Genomic DNA, 20,338 nt, shown 5'->3' with positions numbered 1-20,338 from the left:
CAGTGTATAATTAGATATCTATTTATTGTTACAATTGTCCCAGAATCCTTTGTGCTCCTGTGACATCACTGCACTGCTCTTTATTAAGATAAACTCTCTCCTAATGAAATTTTAGCAGCAAAAATAATGTTGCCACTTTTTTACTAGAAAATTGTAGGAGATAAACAATTTTTCATGCAAGTAGTAGCAGCTACAACTTGACACCATGTCCAAATGATTTCGACAATCCTGTGATGCCCATCGCTAACATATATTTATATTTCAGCAGCTGTGCTGTGAGACAACAGCGCTGATGAAATATTAATTGTGTAATTTGATGCAAGAGCTGAGCCATCTTATATATTTAACAATTAAACAGTCCTTCTGGAATAATTATGACTCACTGTCACATTTAACAGCTTTAATTTTGTATAATATAGTACATGACTATGTGAGGTGAATTTAGCTGTAAAATTTATGATTCACATGACATTTTAACATCTAATTTTTATAAATCACAATGCCTTGTACATCTGGCCTTTAAGGTTGAGCACATAACCTTTATGTATGCCATGAGTGCCTGATGGGGAATTAAATAAAATTGTGATTCTGAAATTACTATTTCTCTCTGTATGCACACCAGAGTAGCTAAATACAGAAATACGTTAATGGGTTGTGTGCCTTCTCATCCACAAGCTTTAGAATTTTTGTATGATTTCATACCCCTGCAGTCCCTCTGCACACATGCACACAAGGGTGGAACTGTGATAATTAGATTTTCATAGTTAATTTACAGAGGTTTGCATGATATTGGAGTGACACATTAATAACTGTAGTTGGCACTTAAGAATATGGTATTAGACTTTTCTTTGTTAAAGCTCAATCTGAGTATTAAAGCCCCCCGTCACACACAGCAGGAATGTGCCGGAGCCATGCCCGACACAGCAAATACTGCCATAATCCAACGCAGTCGAGGGGAAAAGAGGTGTGGCCAGCTATGTCAGAATGCAGTCAGACTGCCTCGTCCACACCTATCAGATCGCTTCCATAACGTATGTAGACGACACAGACTGCTGTCACATGCCCATAAAAGGCACTGCAGACCGCCCAATCTCCAAATTTCTGGATGGCAAACACAGACCGGAGTGCTGTGTTCCTCCCTTTGCACAGGACCTGTACTGGACGTCAAAGAACAACCAACGTATGGACCGGACCCACACCATATTGTCCATCCGCACGGTCACCCACTCCTATTCAGTTACTCCTTCACTCGTCCTCTTTTCCCCAGGCTCATTGACACATGCGCGCATAAAAGTGCTGGCATGAGGAAATTACCACTCAGTGTGTGTGTATATGTGTGTTCATAATCCACTACGTGTGCACACACATGCGCATGCATGTGCTCAGCTGTCAGTAGACAGTTTGACTGCCAGCTAAACTTCACTGCGTGTGCGCCCACGTGCATGTGCACGCACATGCAGTGAGCCTTTGCTGACAGTCAAAGGACACCTTTGCTTAAGCCTGGTTCACACGACAGGATTTTAAAATTATCTTTAGGTTTCCAAAACCTGAGAGACAACACACGTGAAGATAAAAAAATCATGGATCTAACAGGTTTGGTTGTACGGTGTGTGGTGTTTAGCCACACGGTAAAAACACCACCACCACACACGAACAGATTCCACACGCGAACATTTACAGCTCAGACAAGAAATCTCGCAAAATCTCTCGAGATTAAATGTGACTTCAGAGTAAACAAACGGAGATACTTTGTAGACTATTTAAAAGAGAGGAACAAAAACGATACAAAAAGAAAAGGCGTTCTTTAAAGGAGTAGAGACAGTGCGACCACCGGACTTTCTGGTAAGTCAGAACAGCTGTTTTGATTTGATTTTCCGCTCCGTACGTCCATCACCTCGCTTTCTGATTGGCTGCACGTCACATTCAGCAGGCTGTGTGCACGTTTGTAGTCGGAGGACACAACACGCTGCGATATCGGGCCAAAAAATTCCAACATGTTGAATATCACCGATTTGCGATCTGAGCGCTCCTGACGTCCTTCCGAGCAGGTCAGAGTGCTCTTAACACACCACACACAGGAGGAATATCTGATAAGATTATCTTTAGCGTCATCACGATTGTCGGGGCATCCTTAAGATTGTCAGAACGTTAAGATCGGGTCTGATATTGGCCTAATTATCCTGTCGTGTGAACCTGGCCTTAGAAAAGCTTGCAGTGAGCTTTCCCACTATATTCGTGGCAGCAACTCCCCCCACCCCCCCCCACAACTCTACATCTTGATTTCTGGTTGAATTATCACATAGGAATTATGTTTGGCGTCGTTTCCAGCGTTCCACCACAGGCTGTGTGGTCCTGGCTCCTGGTACACTGCGCTGCCAAATGCGTCTGGAGGTGAGATTCATGTTTCGATATGTTGTCATGGCGAAACAGTTCCACATCATATGTCCGACAGAATTAAATGGGATCAAGCAATAATTTGTTTATTACAGCGGTGAGTTCTGTTCAGCTCTGAGCCTCTGACATGAAGTGTGACAGCATGCGCAACTGCCCACGAGCCGCCGTGGTGTCGCAGATCTGATGGGCACAATTTTTCACATTATTTATGTCGACCATGGGGAAGAATATTATCTGTACTGTAAGGTCTATTATGGATATAACAGCCTGTCCAGATCTGCAGTTCTGTGCGCTGTGCCACACATTGACCTGCAGTGGACACGGTGCTTTCGGGTTTGTTCGCACTGTGTTCACATCGCCTGTACATGGATGGCTGCGTGCCACATACTTAACGATCAATGGTTCCTTTGTGCCCTGGGGGGGGTGCAATCTGTTCAGAATATGTAAATTGTGGTCAGATGGCGTTCAGACTGCCATCTGCTAGGTGTCCCATCTCGACTGCACCCAGAGAATTTTGAACATGTGCGTCACACTCGGGGCCACCAGCTGATTTTGACCAATTGTGTGGACTTCCGCAGATGGCTGTCAGAACATTTTGGAACTGAAATCCGACACTTCTCGGATGTATGCCGATTCATAAGTCCGACGCCATTCTGCGTGATTCCAGCTATGTGTGACGGGTATAACAGTTATTTAAATCAGAGTCACTGAAAATGGTTGGGTACATCAGTGGTTACATCATCATCACCTATTGAAGTTTTAGTCCTTTTTTATGTTAAAACTACAAAGGAAAAAACTGAATGTCACTGCTCCTCTGGTGTTCAACACTATAACCTTTGTAATGGAGCTTGCATACTATTGGTTACTTTGTTTCTTTATCATTTATGTGTTCACACACTTAATACATACAAAATCCATTGTCACATTTTTCTCATAGTCAATAGTCCACTGTCGCCTGTGTGCTTGCTCAGGTGGAGTTGGGAAGGCTAGACCTTACTCGTGGGAAGCACCTTGAGGCAGCTTTGTTGTGATTTGGCGCTATATAAATAAAATTAATTGAATTGAATAATGTAACATGCATACAAATGGCAAATGAATAGTGTCCAAGCTGTAGATAATTCCACTAAAGGAATACTGTATTTTCTGAACTAGAAGTCATTTATTACCCGAGGCCAACATATGGCCATCGGGTATTGCGAAGACCTGGCGCCTGTCCGTCTGTCTTTCCATCCATCCATCTGTCTGTGTGCAGCCTAAGTCCAGTTTTATTACTGCCACAGTCTTCAAATTCACAGGGAACATTCTTGGGACACAGACATTGGACAAGTTTGAAGATGGCTAACCTTGACTTTTTTTGAAGAGGTTAAAAAGTCAAATTTTGTACCTAATTTTATGGCACGATCTCACGGAAGTTAGCGTAGTGACGTCACATGCTGCTAGCTAGGTGGAAACTACATTTCATTTGTGTGTAAATATAACCTCTTTGTCATGTCGTTGTCAAAGCTAGTGAGAAATAAACACTTCTAAAACTGAAAAAGCTGTATTTAGAACCTAATAACACCTCTGAAGTCATTTAAAAGACATTTAGCAGAGGTTAGCATTCAATTTAGTTTTTGAGTGGCGGGGGTGACAGCCAGTCAGAATAGAGCTGCACTGTGACATCACAGTCTGGTTGCTAGCTGCAAACTCAGTTTTTGAAACATACACAGAACACAATGCTCATATGGCCAAGGGTATTTTAGCATTGTGTTATATTTTATTTGTTTATTTATTTTTATTTTGTGTCTTAAAACAAGAAGATTTGAATGAGGAGGATATGCTAGCTTTAGCTGGAAGCCAAATTAATAAATCATGCTTTCAAACTGAAAGACCATGCTCTTAAATAAAGCGTGCATAATCTTCATATGGTTTTGAATAGAGCTCAGGAATAACCTTCATGCTACTTGGCACTCCACTTGTTTGCACTTTGCGGGACAGCCAGAATTGCAGTTGAGCAGGGTGGCTGGGCTAAGGTAAGGATAACTGTACAATCATTTTCCAAATGTTTTCTCATTTTCAAAAGTTTAAGTTTGTTTATTGAGGTAAACATGCACACACTTAGCTCCACATTGATGCATGTCTGTTCAGTGATGACAAGAAGCAGTTTACTCTTTAGTTTGTGACTCATACAATAGTATAATTAGCCTTTTAGCTTCTGCTCACTAACATGGTATTTGCATTTTAATCAAATTAATTGATAATATTCTGATTAAATTCATTTTGCTTCTTGTTTCTTGAACCAGCAGCACCACATTTCAAAAACTCATTTATAGACCGATGCAACTTGCATACGTTTTTCCATCCCCATTGCACATTTTTTTGACAGATTCAGCTAATACGCCAGCGCGACTTATAGTCTGGATAATATGGTGTGCAGGTATTCAGTGTTTTTGTTCATAAGTGTGTTGAGACACGGTTTTCTTCAGTTGTTGTCTTTGTTTTTTTTGTTTTGTTTTTTTTTTTAGATCTCCAGTCATGTCAAAGCTATTGATGCCATCTATCAAGGCACAGACTTCATGGGCATTCGTAACATCAGCTTCATGGTGAAGAGAATCCGAGTGAGTCCCACGCTAAGCTTAACTCTTGACTATAAATGACAGATTTTTTTATTTTCTGTTCTTTCATCTCTTCATCACATTACTGCACAGATCAACACCACCAGTGATGAGAGGGAGAAATCCAACCCTTTCCGCTTTGCCAACATTGGCGTGGAGAAGTTCCTGGAGCTGAACTCTGAACAGAACCATGACGACTACTGCTTGGCTTACGTTTTCACTGACAGGGACTTCGATGATGGGGTGTTGGGATTGGCCTGGGTGGGAGCTCCCTCAGGTATGAAAACTCCTTTGACATGCACGGAGTCTTGAAAATAAAGGCACTTTACCTGACATTATTTTCTTGTCTTAAATGGGAATCACATCTGTCACCATTTTGTTTTGATTTGTACTTTTCATTAACAGGGAGCTCTGGAGGAATCTGTGAAAAAACCAAGTTATATTCTGATGGAAAAATGAAGTCTTTGAACACTGGCATCATCACAGTGCAGAACTATGCTTCCCATGTACCTCCAAAAGTGTCCCATATCACATTTGCACATGAAGTGGGACATAACTTTGGCTCCCCGGTGAGTCATGTAGCTGTGCCATGGAGTGTGAGAAGTGTTTTTATAAGGTTTGGACACATTGTTCCTTCAGCTTAATACTTGATTCTTTTTTTTTTTCTTTTTTTTCTTCTTCGCTTTCAGCATGACTCTGGGTCTGAGTGCACCCCAGGAGAATCTAAGAGCCAAGATAAGAAAGAGAAAGGAAATTATATCATGTATGCAAGAGCAACATCAGGAGACAAGCTCAACAACAATAAGTTCTCCATCTGTAGTGTGCGCAACATCAGCCAGGTGCTGGAGAAAAAGAGAGGCAACTGTTTTGTCGGTAGGTGTGTGATTGTGACCGGGCTTGGATCTTTGCCTTTAATATCAACATTAACAGACAGTCGTTTCTTTTGGTTGATCCAATTATATTGCCAGTTGTTTCCACAGCAGATAAATTTGAGCAGCAGCAGTATTACTGATTGCACATTGCCAAAACTCATTAATTTAGGTAACATTTATGCAGTGTGTCCTTGATAAGGTGCTTGAGATAATAATGTACCAGCTTTAGAAATGCCTTAATCACTTTTCTTTTTTTCTCGAGCCTCTGATCAAAGTCCTTAAATAATTGGCTGATATGCATACTTTAATATTTTTAAATATTAATTTTTCCCGTTAACATCGTATAAAATGCTCGATAACATTCATTACAATCATAACTGTTTAAATGTTTCACTGCTGGGCAACCATCTGTCATCAAACACCAACATCGAGATCCAACACGTTTCTTCAGTGTGCGCTGCATTCGGCCAGCCTGGCTCCGATGTTTTCAACAATAGAGACCTCCTATACCAGATGAAAATCTTCATCTACAAAGCAGTCGTCATCCAATCCTTCTGTAAGGATCTGAGATCTGGACCACCTACTACTGCCACCTAAAGAAGCGATTCCACCAACGCTACCTGATGTGGAGGAGCATCCTCCACATCAGGAGGGAAGACTACAGTACCAATATCAGTATCCTGGATGAAGCCAAGCTCCAGAGCATCAAATGTGTCATCGTCAAGAACCAACTTCAGTGGCTGGGTTCACATTGTTAGGATGGATAACAGCCGACCTCTCAGTGGCTCGTCTACCCTCAGGTAAGTTGTCTGGAGGAGGGCAGAATAAACGCTTCAAGGACCCCCTGAAGCACAACCTCAAGTGTTGCTCCATCGACTGGAAGACCTGGGAAGAATACACAAGGCACTGAGCCAGCTGGCGAGCAATGATTCACACAGGAGTGGAACAACACAGATCATAAGAGGAGAAAATGGAAGGAGCGAGAGCAAGATGTCGACCAGCACATGCTTCCTGCAGCAACCACATGCAGCATCTGTCAGAAACAGTGCACATCAAGATGTGGCCTGTTCAGTCGTGTCTGGGTCCACCCCCTGCAAATTGACGAAGAGTCCATCTCTCTCACCATTGAGGGATTGCCATGGCGATGCAACACATATGTTTTGACTTTTCCCAGTTTCTCCTATAATCTGGTAACACCTTCAGAATTGCCATACTTTGATGGCTTCTCTCACTAGTCTCCTTCTTGCATAGTTGCTCAGTGATTGAAAACAGCAGATTCCAGACACATTTGCCTTGGATGACTTGTGTAAATGATGTCATCCCCTGATTTGCCTCAAGAAAACTGGCTGTGAAAATTGGCACTTAGAAGTAATGAATTCATCAACATGTGCTAGTAACTGTCTACCTTTTGCCTGTATTCTTTACTTTGCAATATGAAAAAAATTTTTTATTGGTCCTTAAATTCTGAGATTTTAGTACATATTCTGATAATACAAACTTGGTTCATTTGCATTCATTTCATTAACATTTACATGTACTTAAAATTCAGTGGTGTCAGTATTTCAAACAAGAACCATACAAAACATATGTATTGATCAGTGCTACCAAGTATGCAGATAATTATCAGCCTGATAATTCTGTTGCATGAACAGACTGAAAATTTTATGGACATCTGATTCATTTTGAAATCACACATGGCGCATCAGTGATTCTCCTCCATGTCTTCTCTGATGGAAAGGGGTTACGTGGATTATGAAACAGTTCCTTAAAGTGGAAAATTTTTCTTGAGGATTTATGTTGGTCAGGTTCACAGACAAATCATTTCAGTCATATTTGGTTCTTTCATATGTATAATAATCTTGACATTTCTGCTGTTCAGAACAGACTGATGGAGAAGTATCATTTAGTGTGTCCATTGTTCACTAGACATCTGTTTCTATTTGAACATACTCATTTTGGTTTTCCTGAAGTTTCATCAGTTTGCTGTGTTGGTTACAAAACATAGTGTTGTCATGATACCATGATCATAGTTACTGTTTGATTCTCCTTATCCTTTTCAGTGCAAGATGTAACGTGCAAACCATGTCAGAAATGGAAATCATGTTTATCCTTGGAATGCATTCATTTTCCAGAGTCTGGACAGCCATCTGCGGTAAACGGCCTGGTGGAGCCAGGAGAGGAGTGCGACTGTGGCTACAGTGATCAGTGCAAAGGACGAGTGCTGCTATCATGCCACGAGCCCTGATAATAAGAAATGCAAATAAAGCCCCACAAAGTCTGCAGGGTACAGGCTGATTAAACTTTAGTTTGTGTGCACGTTTTCCTGCCACCTGGATTTAGTGTACCCTGCCCGTGAGTTTACACTCATTCTATGGCTTAGCAGTGGTCTCTTCTCTAGTCCCAGCCAGGGCCCTTGCCTGTACTGACAAATGCTTTATCAAGGCCGGAATGAAAAAGTGCAGAGAGGAATCGACGCAGTGCGCTCACCAAGGAAATGTGCAACGGAATCAGCCCCATGTGTGTACCCGCATCTGAGCCCAAAGCTAACTTTACCGCCTGCACATGGAGAGACCCAAGTCTGCCTCAACGGGGTGAGTAACGGTAGGAATTCCACACCTGGGGGAAACCGGTTGTTGTACAACCTTAATATTCATGACATCAGTGTCTGACTTTGTGCTCCTCCTTCGCAGGGCTGCTCTGGCTCAATCTGTGAGAAATACGGGCTTGAGGCCTGCACCTGTGCCAGCCAAGATGGCAAAGATGAAACTGAGCTGTGCCATGTCTGCTGCATGGAAAAGAGTGAGTCATTTCATGTGTCAGGTTTTTGTTTTTTATTTGAAGTGGATTTTGAAAATAAAATGTCTTGTGGTGTTTTCTGTATACTGACCATTACTTATTATTTGTCTGCAGTGAATCCCAACACTTGTAGCAGTACTGGGTCAGAGCGCCTGGCTCGTTTCTTCAATAAGAAAGTGACGACACTGCCAGCTGGCTCGCCCTGCAATGACTTCAAAGGCTACTGTGACGTGTTCATGAAGTGCCGTCTGGTGGATGCAGATGGGCCACTTGCCAGGCTAAAGAAGGCCATCTTCAACCCAGAGCTCTATGAGAACATCGCAGAGTGGATTGTGGTAATTAACTACTTCTTGATTTTAGCCTGCAGATCAGTTTGTGTTATGTGTTGTTTGTGTATTTTTTGTGATATTTTTTTTTTTTCTGTTTTCCTCCTTTTTAGGCTCATTGGTGGGCAGTGCTTTTAATGGGCATTGCCCTCATCATGCTCATGGCTGGTTTCATTAAGATCTGCAGTGTGCACACACCGAGCAGTAACCCCAAACTCCCCCCTCCTAAACCACTTCCAGGTGAGTCTGGTGGTTTAAGCAAACCTGGTTTTAAATTTTCTGTCAGTAAAGAGACTGACCACCGATCCTGCTGTTAGCTCGGCTTTACACCAGTTCTTAACCAAATTAAATCAAAATAACAAAGGCCTGTCTCATGTTTTGAATTATAATTTCATCATTACTTCGGAATCGTCGAAATTGCTTTTGAGGTATTATCGTTTTTCATATGAATATGGAATTTTACATGGAAATAAGTTGGGAGTTTTTTCTTCTTCTTCTTCTTCTTTTTTTAATTACTTCCACCAAGAAGGTAATATTTTCAGCAGTGTTTGTCTACTGGCATAGTAAACTCCAACAGTAATGAACAGATTTAAGTGAAATTTGATGGGCAACAACAGTCACAGTCCTTGTGTTAATTGTAGGTGCATGCATCCACTGGCCATGAAGATTTGGGGTGCAGTTGATATTTAGTTAGCAAAAGTAAAAATTTGGACATTGTGCCAAAGGGAAGTCAAGCTTCTGTGACATAATTCTTTAACAGTCACACAGCTAAGGTCTAACCTTACCAACCCTCTGAGTGACTGTGGCATTTTTTTTTAGGAGGAAACCTCAAGCAGACCAGACTCAGAGGGGAAACCACTGCTTAGGCCATTCTAGCAGTTATGCATGAATCACTGGTCAGGAGAAATACAAGAAACAAGAAAACTATTGTCAGTAAATAATTCAAGAACAAAAATGAGAAATAACAGCTGATAACACTTTAGTTATAAATAAATTTAAAATAGAAAAATGCAATATATCCAGAAAAAACCTTTTACTGGAATGCAACGTTTTCAGTTTTGCTTGACAAATGCTGTTGGAGTCAATCCTATAGTTTAAAATTTAACTGCAGTGTTGTAGTTAAGCAACGATCACTGTTAAGGTCAACATAATGAGTTGAGGGGGAAAAAAACCCAACAACAATAAATTATCAGTCTTGTTCCTTTTTCTCTGTTGTCTGCCCTGGGAAAAAAAAGGCCTAAAAATGGCAGGGCACAACACCTCTTTCCTGGTTTAGGAAAAAAATAAAAAAATTGCTTGTGATAGTTTGGTCCTGGGTCTGCTAACCTTTGCCGGATAACAGTCTTTACTTTTTTTTTTTTTCCGTGCAGCCGTCAGTGCTTTGACAGAAAATTCTTTTGTTGTGACATTTATCGGGTGTCCCAAAAAAAATATGCAACATTTTATCAGCAAAGAAAATGGTCAAAGCATATGTCTAGGAAATAAGCTTATGGCTGGATAGAAAGCTGAAAGGTTGAAGTTTTTCATACCAGTGTCAATATTGGCCCTGCATTTTGTCAGTCTCTTAGACATGTTCAATGTAGGCCTGCAGACATCCAGCCATATTCCGCATCACTTTGGGGAAAGTGTCCTGAGGAATGTTTCGGATTTCTCAGCAGATGTTTTCCTTCAATGCATCGATGCTTGGCATCAACATAAACTTCAGGGTCTCTGCAAGTAAAAAAGAAACATAAGTGATTAAGTTTGTAGCATTTAAGGGTCAAACCGAGTGTTTTAGATGTTTTTTTTTTGGGACATCTTATAGATAAATCCTATCTTGTCAAACAGAAAGCAGACAGTGTGTTGTGTAAATAAATATGCAGTGGATATGCAAAATGTGTATGACCATATTTAGCACTGTGTACATAATTAATTGAAAATTAATCTTTTTTGTTTGTTTTGTTTAGTGTTTGGTACTCTTGCAGTGTGCAAGAGTATCTAATGTTTATGACCAGAGTTAGTTTCATGAAACCACTTTGAGGGTCCCTCATCAAGTTGTAAACTGGAGCTGCCCACACAAACTCAGTCTGGCTCATTTGCACAACTTAAATGGTAGTCTGGTGACCAAACTGAAGTCCGTTTTGGATTACCGCCTCTGTGCAGTTGGTTAGCTCAATCAATCAATCAATCAATTTTTTTTATATAGCGCCAAATCACAACAAACAGTTGCCCCAAGGCGCTTAATTGTAAGGCAAGGCCATACAATAATTATGTAAAACCCCAACGGTCAAAACGACCCCCTGTGAGCAAGCACTTGGCTACAGTGGGAAGGAAAAACTCCCTTTTAACAGGAAGAAAACCTCCAGCAGAACCAGGCTCAGGGAAGGGGCAGTCTTCTGCTGGGATTGGTTGGGGCTGAGGGAGAAGAACCAGGAAAAAGACATGCTGTGGAAGGAGCAGAGATCGATCACTAATGATAAATGCAGAGTGGTGCATACAGAGCAAAAAGAGAAAGAAACAGTGCCCATCATGGGAACCCCCCAGCAGTCTAGTCTATAGCAGCATACTAAGGGATGGTTCAGGGTCACCCGATCCAGCCCTAACTATAAGCTTTAGCAAAAAGGAAGATTTAAGCCTAATCTTAAAGTAGAGAGGGTGTCTGTCTCCCTGATCTGAATTGGGAGCTGGTTCCACAGGAGAGGAGCCTGAAAGCTGAAGGCTTTTGCCTCCCATTCTACTTACAAACCTAGGAACTACAAGTAAGCCTGCAGTCTGAGAGCGAAGCGCTCTATTGGGGTGATATGGTACTACGAGGTCCCTAAGATAAGATGGGACCTGATTATTCAAAACCTTATAAGTAAGAAGAAGAATTTTAAATTCTATTCTAGAATTAACAGGAAGCCAATGAAGAGAGGCCAATATGGGTGAGATATGCTCTCTCCTTCTAGTCCCCGTTAGTACTCTAGCTGCAGCATTTTGAATTAACTGAAGGCTTTTTAGGGAACTTTTAGGACAACCTGATAATAATGAATTACAATAGTCCAGCCTAGAGGAAATAAATGCATGAATTAGTTTTTCAGCATCACTCTGAGACAAGACCTTTCTAATTTTAGAGATATTGCATAAATGCAAAAAAGCAGTCCTACATATTTGTTTAATATGCGCTTTGAATGACATATCCTGATCAAAAATGACTCCAAGATTTCTCACAGTATTACTAGAGGTCAGGGTAATGCCATCCAGAGTAAGGATCTGGTTAGACACCATGTTTCTAAGATTTGTGGGGCCAAGTACAATAACTTCAGTTTTATCTGAGTTTAAAAGCAGGAAATTAGAGGTCATCCATGTCTTTATGTCTGTAAGACAATCCTGCAGTTTAGCTAATTGGTGTGTCTCCTCTGGCTTCATGGATAGATAAAGCTGGGTATCATCTGCGTAACAATGAAAATTTAAGCAATACCGTCTAATAATACTGCCTAAGGGAAGCATGTATAAAGTGAATAAAATTGGTCCTAGCACAGAACCTTGTGGAACTCCATAATTAACTTTAGTCTGTGAAGAAGATTCCCCATTTACATGAACAAATTGTAATCTATTAGACAAATATGATTCAAACCACCGCAGCGCAGTGCCTTTAATACCTATGGCATGCTCTAATCTCTGTAATAAAATTTTATGGTCAACAGTATCAAAAGCAGCACTGAGGTCTAACAGAACAAGCACAGAGATGAGTCCACTGTCCGAGGCCATAAGAAGATCATTTGTAACCTTCACTAATGCTGTTTCTGTACTATGATGAATTCTAAAACCTGACTGAAACTCTTCAAATAGACCATTCCTCTGCAGATGATCAGTTAGCTGTTTTACAACTACCCTTTCAAGAATTTTTGAGAGAAAAGGAAGGTTGGAGATTGGCCTATAATTAGCTAAGATAGCTGGGTCAAGTGATGGCTTTTTAAGTAATGGTTTAATTACTGCCACCTTAAAAGCCTGTGGTACATAGCCAACTAACAAAGATAGATTGATCATATTTAAGATCGAAGCATTAAATAATGGTAGGGCTTCCTTGAGCAGCCTGGTAGGAATGGGGTCTAATAGACATGTTGATGGTTTGGATGAAGTAACTAATGAAAATAACTCAGACAGAACAATCTGAGAGAAAGAGTCTAACCAAATACCGGCATCACTGAAAGCAGCCAAAGATAACGATACGTCTTTGGGATGGTTATGAGTAATTTTTTCTCTAATAGTTAAAATTTTGTTAGCAAAGAAAGTCATGAAGTCATTACTAGTTAAAGTTAATGGAATACTCAGCTCAATAGAGCTCTGACTCTTTGTCAGCCTGGCTACAGTGCTGAAAAGAAACCTGGGGTTCTTATTTTCTTCAATTAGTGATGAGTAGAAAGATGTCCTAGCTTTACAGAGGGCTTTTTTTATAGAGCAACAGACTCTTTTTCCAGGCTAAGTGAAGATCTTCTAAATTAGTGAGACGCCATTTCCTCTCCAACTTACGGGTTATCTGCTTTAAGCTACGAGTTTGTGAGTTATACCATGGAGTCAGGCACTTCTGATTTAAAGCTCTCTTTTTCAGAGGAGCTACAGCATCCAAAGTTGTCTTCAATGAGGATGTAAAACTATTGACGAGATACTCTATCTCACTTACAGAGTTTAGGTAGCTACTCTGCACTGTGTTGGTATATGGCATTAGAGAACATAAAGAAGGAATCATATCCTTAAACCTAGTTACAGCGCTTTCTGAAAGACTTCTAGTGTAATGAAACTTATTCCCCACTGCTGGGTAGTCCATCAGAGTAAATGTAAATGTTATTAAGAAATGATCAGACAGAAGGGAGTTTTCAGGGAATACTGTTAAGTCTTCTATTTCCATACCATAAGTCAGAACAAGATCTAAGATATGATTAAAGTGGTGGGTGGACTCATTTACATTTTGAGCAAAGCCAATAGAGTCTAATAATAGATTAAATGCAGTGTTGAGGCTGTCATTCTCAGCATCTGTGTGGATGTTAAAATCGCCCACTATAATTATCTTATCTGAGCTAAGCACTAAGTCAGACAAAAGGTCTGAAAATTCACAGAGAAACTCACAGTAACGACCAGGTGGACGATAGATAATAACAAATAAAACTGGTTTTTGGGACTTCCAATTTGGATGGACAAGACTAAGAGTCAAGCTTTCAAATGAATTAAAGCTCTGTCTGGGTTTTTGATTAATTAATAAGCTGGAATGGAAGATTGCTGCTAATCCTCCGCCTCGGCCCGTGCTACGAGCATTCTGACAGTTAGTGTGACTCGGGGGTGTTGACTCATTTAAACTAACATATTCATCCTGCTGTAACCAGGTTTCTGTAAGGCAGAATAAATCAATATGTTGATCAATTATTATATCATTTACCAACAGGGACTTAGAAGAGAGAGACCTAATGTTTAATAGACCACATTTAACTGTTTTAGTCTGTGGTGCAGTTGAAGGTGCTATATTATTTTTTCTTTTTGAATTTTTATGCTTAAATAGATTTTTACTGGTTACTGGTGGTCTGGGAGCAGGCACCGTCTCTACGGGGATGGGGTAATGAGGGGATGGCAGGGGGAGAGAAGCTGCAGAGAGGTGTGTAAGACTACAACTCTGCTTCCTGGTCCCAACCCTGGATAGTCACGGTTTGGAGGATTTAAGAAAATTGGCCAGATTTCTAGAAATGAGAGCTGCTCCATCCAAAGTGGGATGGATGCCGTCTCTCCTAACAAGACCAGGTTTTCCCCAGAAGCTTTGCCAATTATCTATGAAGTCCACCTCATTTTTTGGACACCACTCAGACAGCCAGCAATTCAAGGAGAACATGCGGCTAAACATGTCACTCCCGGTCCGATTGGGGAGGGGCCCAGAGAAAACTACAGAGTCCGACATTGTTTCAAGCTCAACACCGTCAGGGTCTTGGCTTGTTTCTGGCACGCTCACACAGTATGCACGTAATGCAGTTTCCAACCATGTTTGTCCCGGCAGGTACTTTGAAGAGACGTCGGGCACAGCAGCATGCTAGTTCCCAGGTGCAGCAACAGTCCCAGCATCCACACGCCCACCAGCACGGCGGTCACGGTGGCCACGGCGGCCACGGTGGACAGCGGCAACCCCAGAGGCAACCTCAGCGGCAGGCTCAGCCCCAGCGGCACCACCGCCAGCACAGAGAGAACTATCAGATGGGCCAGATGAGACGCTGAGACCGACCCCCCACTCCTACCCCCGCTCCCTTATCCCCAATGCCTTGGCTCCTCCTCGTGCCTACAGTGGGAACAACAGCGTCACTCCATCCAAAGAAAAACCTGACACGGTTATTATTCATCACAGCCTCCATCCACACAGACAGTCACGTACACGCATGGAAAAGACAAAGACACTAACGAGCAGCTTGTTTGGCTTTGTGGAGTGGATCTGACCATCAGCCATTTCCAGTACAGTGTGATCTAACATCTTTTTTCTTTTTGTTTTTCTCTTCAAAGGAGTGCCAAGAAGTGAAGGAATCTTGTGTAGCTTTAGTATCCCCCCCCCCCGTCTTGTTGCATCTTCTTGAGTGACACTCCCTTGGCTGCTGGTGAATTGTTCCATGTCTTTTTTTTTTTTTTTCACCATTCTAGCCAGGACTGAGAAACCGTCGATGGGGGATTTGCGATACTTTTGTGATCTACACGTCAAAAGAGACAGGCTCTCTCTCGTCTGTGGTGCAGACAGTCTTCTGCATGTGACTGTACATATTTAGTGTATCATAAGTGAAAACAAACTATTTCTTCAACTGTAAATGTGTAATTCTTTAATTTTTCTTTTCTGATTTTTGGGTTTGTGCTCTCAGGACTCTTTAACACAAACACACACTCACACAAAGAAATGATAGTTGTAACACGTTTCTTGGACTTTGAGGATTTGATGCCATCAAGTTGTATTTGCAGCTTTCCAGTCAGGTGGATCTCTTACATTTTGGTTGCTGTCATTTTAGTTTAAACAAAGTCAAACCATATCTCAGCTTATCAGCCCTTCTCGTTGAAGGTACATTTTGTAATTGTCTTACTAACATCGTTTTGATCTTGTTGTGTAACAAACCAGATAAAGTGTGGCGTGCCTGCAGCCAATTTTGTCCTAAATAGTGCCACCTCTGATGACTAAACTTTTCCAATCTAGCCTCAGTATGTTATGCCCTACATTAAAATGTATCACCATCCCAGGGTGGTAGCTATAGCCAGGTAGGGGGTCAGTGAATGATTACACTAGTGTCAAAATTTAAAAACGCTCCAATCATGGTTAAAACTGTACAACATTATTTGTCTGATCATCAAGATTACAAAAAGGTATAGTTTTTGGACCATCTGTTACTGAAGGTAGTTAAGATGTAGGATAAGGACATGAAAATTGGTGACAAAGGCTGGTCTTTACCCATTTTTTTACAGGGGCCACAAATTTAAGTTGCTCAAGTTTTGGTTAAAAAAAAGTGATGTAAATTATTGGTTGAGCTAATAAGATTTAAAATGGAATAGTATTGACTGTTTTGAATGCTTGGTCGTCAAAGTAACAGGCAACAGGTACAGCGACGGATCCTATGACATATGTTACCACGTATTGTCTGAACTAAGTTTAACCTATTTCTTTAAAAAAACAAAACGTATTAGCTCAGCTAATGATTTGAATAACACTGTACAGAATTGGAATAAATTTAACTCTTGACCCTTGTACACTGAAATTTGACTTTCACCATGGTCACCATTCTTATTATTTCTTACTCCTGGACAGCGTCAGTCTAAACTACCTTTTTGGAATCTTTAAGGTCAGATAAACAATGTGGTTGGCTGGGGAAGTAACCTGTGTTCCGTCCAGGGGAGTCACACGCTCTCATCTGCATCACACTGTGGAATATGGAGTTAGTCACCAGCGCCAACAGGCCTATAGCTGCTCCGTGATGGTTATACATTTTTATATAGGCCATGATATACTCTATCTGGATTGTAAGTGTGGTTTAGTCTCCTTATGTGGCACCAAAAACCTACTTGGCCTGTGGACTATAAGGTCATGGCATCCGTGTATTTGATTTGGTACTTATTTATTGTCTTTACCAGTTTTTGAAAATGAAGAATTGATTATGCTAACTGAAGCTGAGATTTCCACCCGTTCAGAAATGAAGACGAGTGCTATGTGACGGCTGCTGTGGTTTATTTTAGAAGCCAGGCTGTATCATGTTATCGAGTTAGTTTACATGGGCGTGAAAATAAATAAAAAAAAAAACTACTACAGTGTGGATGTACAAACCGTGTAAGTTTAAATCATTATTCTTCAGATAGCAACTCTTAAGAACTTTTTAATGTGGGCATGCTGACACATTTATGTGACTAATAATTGACCGAGGTCTGTAATTTTTGTATGTCACTCAACACCATTTGCTTTGACAGCCGTTAGGCACAAACAACTGGAAGGACAACAGTGTTATCACACAGGCACATAGTGTTGTGTGTTTACCAGTTTTTCCACTGGACAGAAATGAATTTCTGAATTTCACCTATGCTCGTCTCCTCAGATCTCCCCATGGACTGAATCCCCTAAAGAGCTCATGAGTGCATGCCTCAGTGAGTTTACAGCAGTGTGCCATAAAATGGTTTTTGTTCACGTGTTTTTTGTTTTGTTTTGTTTTCATACATAACCCACCTGTGAATTTTCTGCAGCCACTAAAAACAAATTCAACATTAAATGATGTTCTCTTGTTTCTCTCACTGCACTAACATGAGGGACATTTATGAAATGACACTAATCTCGTGTTTATGATGTTTTCTTCAGAATCCGGTAATTTATGTCATGCCGACGTTTCATTCACGAAGCCTTCTTGCAGCTGGGGAAAAGCTCAGACAGACATGTTTCTTCCTTGGTTACAGGAAGCTTTTTGATTTATTCTTTGCCTTCACCTTTTCTTGTCATCATGCAGCAATAATCACAAGTAAAATTTGACGACACGATTCCCGGGGGCTGTCATAATTGCCTGTGTGCTCTGGAGGGGACGTCCGTTAAGTTATTTCACAGATTATTTTCAGTGAGTCAGCTTTTGCTTTACCTCTGTACAAAGTGGAACTCCTTTTAAATTTGATCTTCTCGGCTGGATCTGCCTGTTTGCTTCGATGACTTACACGTGAACCTGTACAGTACTTTGAAAAAATTTTCATTTGAAATTGAAAATTTTATTTTGGTATGTCTGGGTTTTTATTCTCAATCAAATTCCAGTTAATTGTTCGAAGATTTTCACACAAATGTTCATTTTATTTTTCTATGTGCTAATTGAAATGAAGTTTGCTTGTTTGTTTTTTTTTGTTTTTTTTTCTTCATCTTCATCGATGGTAAGAACAGTGCGACAGAGTTATTCTTGTATTCCTCATTTTTGTCTTCGTTAATCTGTGGCATGGTTTGGGTAGATGAGCAGAAGAATTAAACACCTGTAAACTTAATTTCTCTTTAATTTCATAGTCTTGGTAAAACTTTTAGATAAATGTGCACTGAATTGTTCAAATTGAGTTGAGATGTTGTAGGTGATGTAGGCCGAAAGAACACAAGATTAAAAAGTAATACTACTGTCTGATTTTAATGTTCACTGTGTTTTATACAGTATTGGAAATTTTTGTTCACTTTGAACATTTTTACAAAAAAGAAAAAAAAAAAACATTGTATTGTGCAAAGAGATGTAATTTTTTGAGTACTTGAAATGCATTAATTAAAAGACTCGTTCAAAATAAATTTGACCCCTGTTTACTATCTGTAATGTGCACTCTAATTATTTGGCAAACTTGGTCGCAAGTGTTTCCTACAACAAATGTTTGGGGAGAAAAAAATGTCAGAACTGATTGCATCATTAGGTGTTTTTATGCAAAACTGATCAAAGTATCGCAGAGATGAAATTGCATTCAGACTGACAATTAATGGAAGAAAGTTCACATTTGATACACCACCTTTTACTTAATATTTTATTCTACTTAGTTTATTTTTATTACATTTTGCAATTATTGAAGTTATTTTTCTGCGTAGGGGGGTGAATAACCTGTTGTTCTGTCTTACGCCGTTATCTGCCAGACTACAGCTGCTGTTAATAGTCTGGTGAAAGTTAATTACTCCTCAACCAAATTAGTTCTCTGTTGTTTCTTGAAAGCTTGCTCACAGATCAGGCTGATCTCAGAGGAAGACAGTGACATCAACAGCAGCAACACTGACATACAGATCCATAATGTTAAGTGTAGCACCGTTCTTTTTTTTAAAGGGAAATGCATTTTAATGATCAGAGGAAGGTTCCTTGTTTTGGTGGGTCAGTACTTCTTCAAAGCAAGTACTGGGGGGGGGGATATACAAATAGTCAAAACTCTGACTTTACGTCTTTGTTTTTGTAAACAAGTCTTAAAACAAGACATGATGGACACATGAAACTTCCAACATAGGTTTTCCTTTTGGGAGCAACACAGTTGATAGTTGCATATTAATGAGTCCTCATTAATATGCAAGTTGACTTTCGGAAAAGGATGTCCTCACCCAAAACCACTACAATCAAAGGTCAACAGGTGGAGCAGGTGGACAACTATAAATACTTGGGAACGCTGATCGATAGCAAGTTGAACTTTAATGACAATGCAGACCTGCTGTACAAGAAGGGGCAGCAGCATCTGTTTTGTCTTCGTAAGTTGTCATATTTTCAAGTGGACATGACAATAATGACCCTATTTTATAAATCTTGTATTGAATTGGTTTTAAATTTTTCGATGATGTGCTGGTACGGAAATCTCAGCATTAAAGCAAGGAAGCCACTTCACAACATTGAATTGTGCAGCAAACTTTTGGGGGCCCAGCAGACCTCACTGGCTGACTTGTTTTCCAGACAGGTGAGGAGGAAGACTCAGAGAATTTTGTCTGACCTGGCCCACCCTCTCCATGGTGAATTTTGTTATTTGACATCTGGAGCGAGGCTTAGGTTTCCTAACGTGAGGAGTAACAGATATAAGCATTCCTTTGTACCTGTGGCTATCTCTGTTTTGAATGCTGACCGGAGGAGAGAAGCAGGTACATAGGGTTGATGGCAAATCGTGTTAGGTAACTCTGTTCCTTTTCCATTGATCAGGTCTGTACTGTGTCCCCCTTGTGTACTGAATGTTTGGTGTGCTTTTCTGCATACCCATTGCTGTACAGCTCATTGCTCCTTTGGAGACATTGAATAAATAAAGTGAAAGTGAATTGTTTTTTGTTTTATGTAACTGCCATATCTCAGGAATACTTTAGGACAAGAACTTTACGTTCACAGTGTTTATTATATGACAGAAATAGCTTCAGTCTTTTGTTCATGGTAATGAGTCATTCACG

The 20,338-nt window shown here is 40.5% G+C and overlaps 1 pseudogene; it reads left to right on the top strand.

The window, feature by feature from the left end:
- Positions 1–18,660, top strand: part of LOC117515586 — a 70,970-nt pseudogene extending 52,310 nt beyond the window's left edge.
- Positions 18,661–20,338: the final 1,678 nt, after the last annotated feature.

Source organism: Thalassophryne amazonica, chromosome 8 (genome assembly GCF_902500255.1).
Source record: "Thalassophryne amazonica chromosome 8, fThaAma1.1, whole genome shotgun sequence".
Classification (NCBI taxonomy): Eukaryota; Metazoa; Chordata; class Actinopteri; order Batrachoidiformes; family Batrachoididae; genus Thalassophryne; species Thalassophryne amazonica.
Note: the sequence above shows the minus strand (reverse complement) of the source record. Positions and strands in the feature narration are given on the sequence as shown.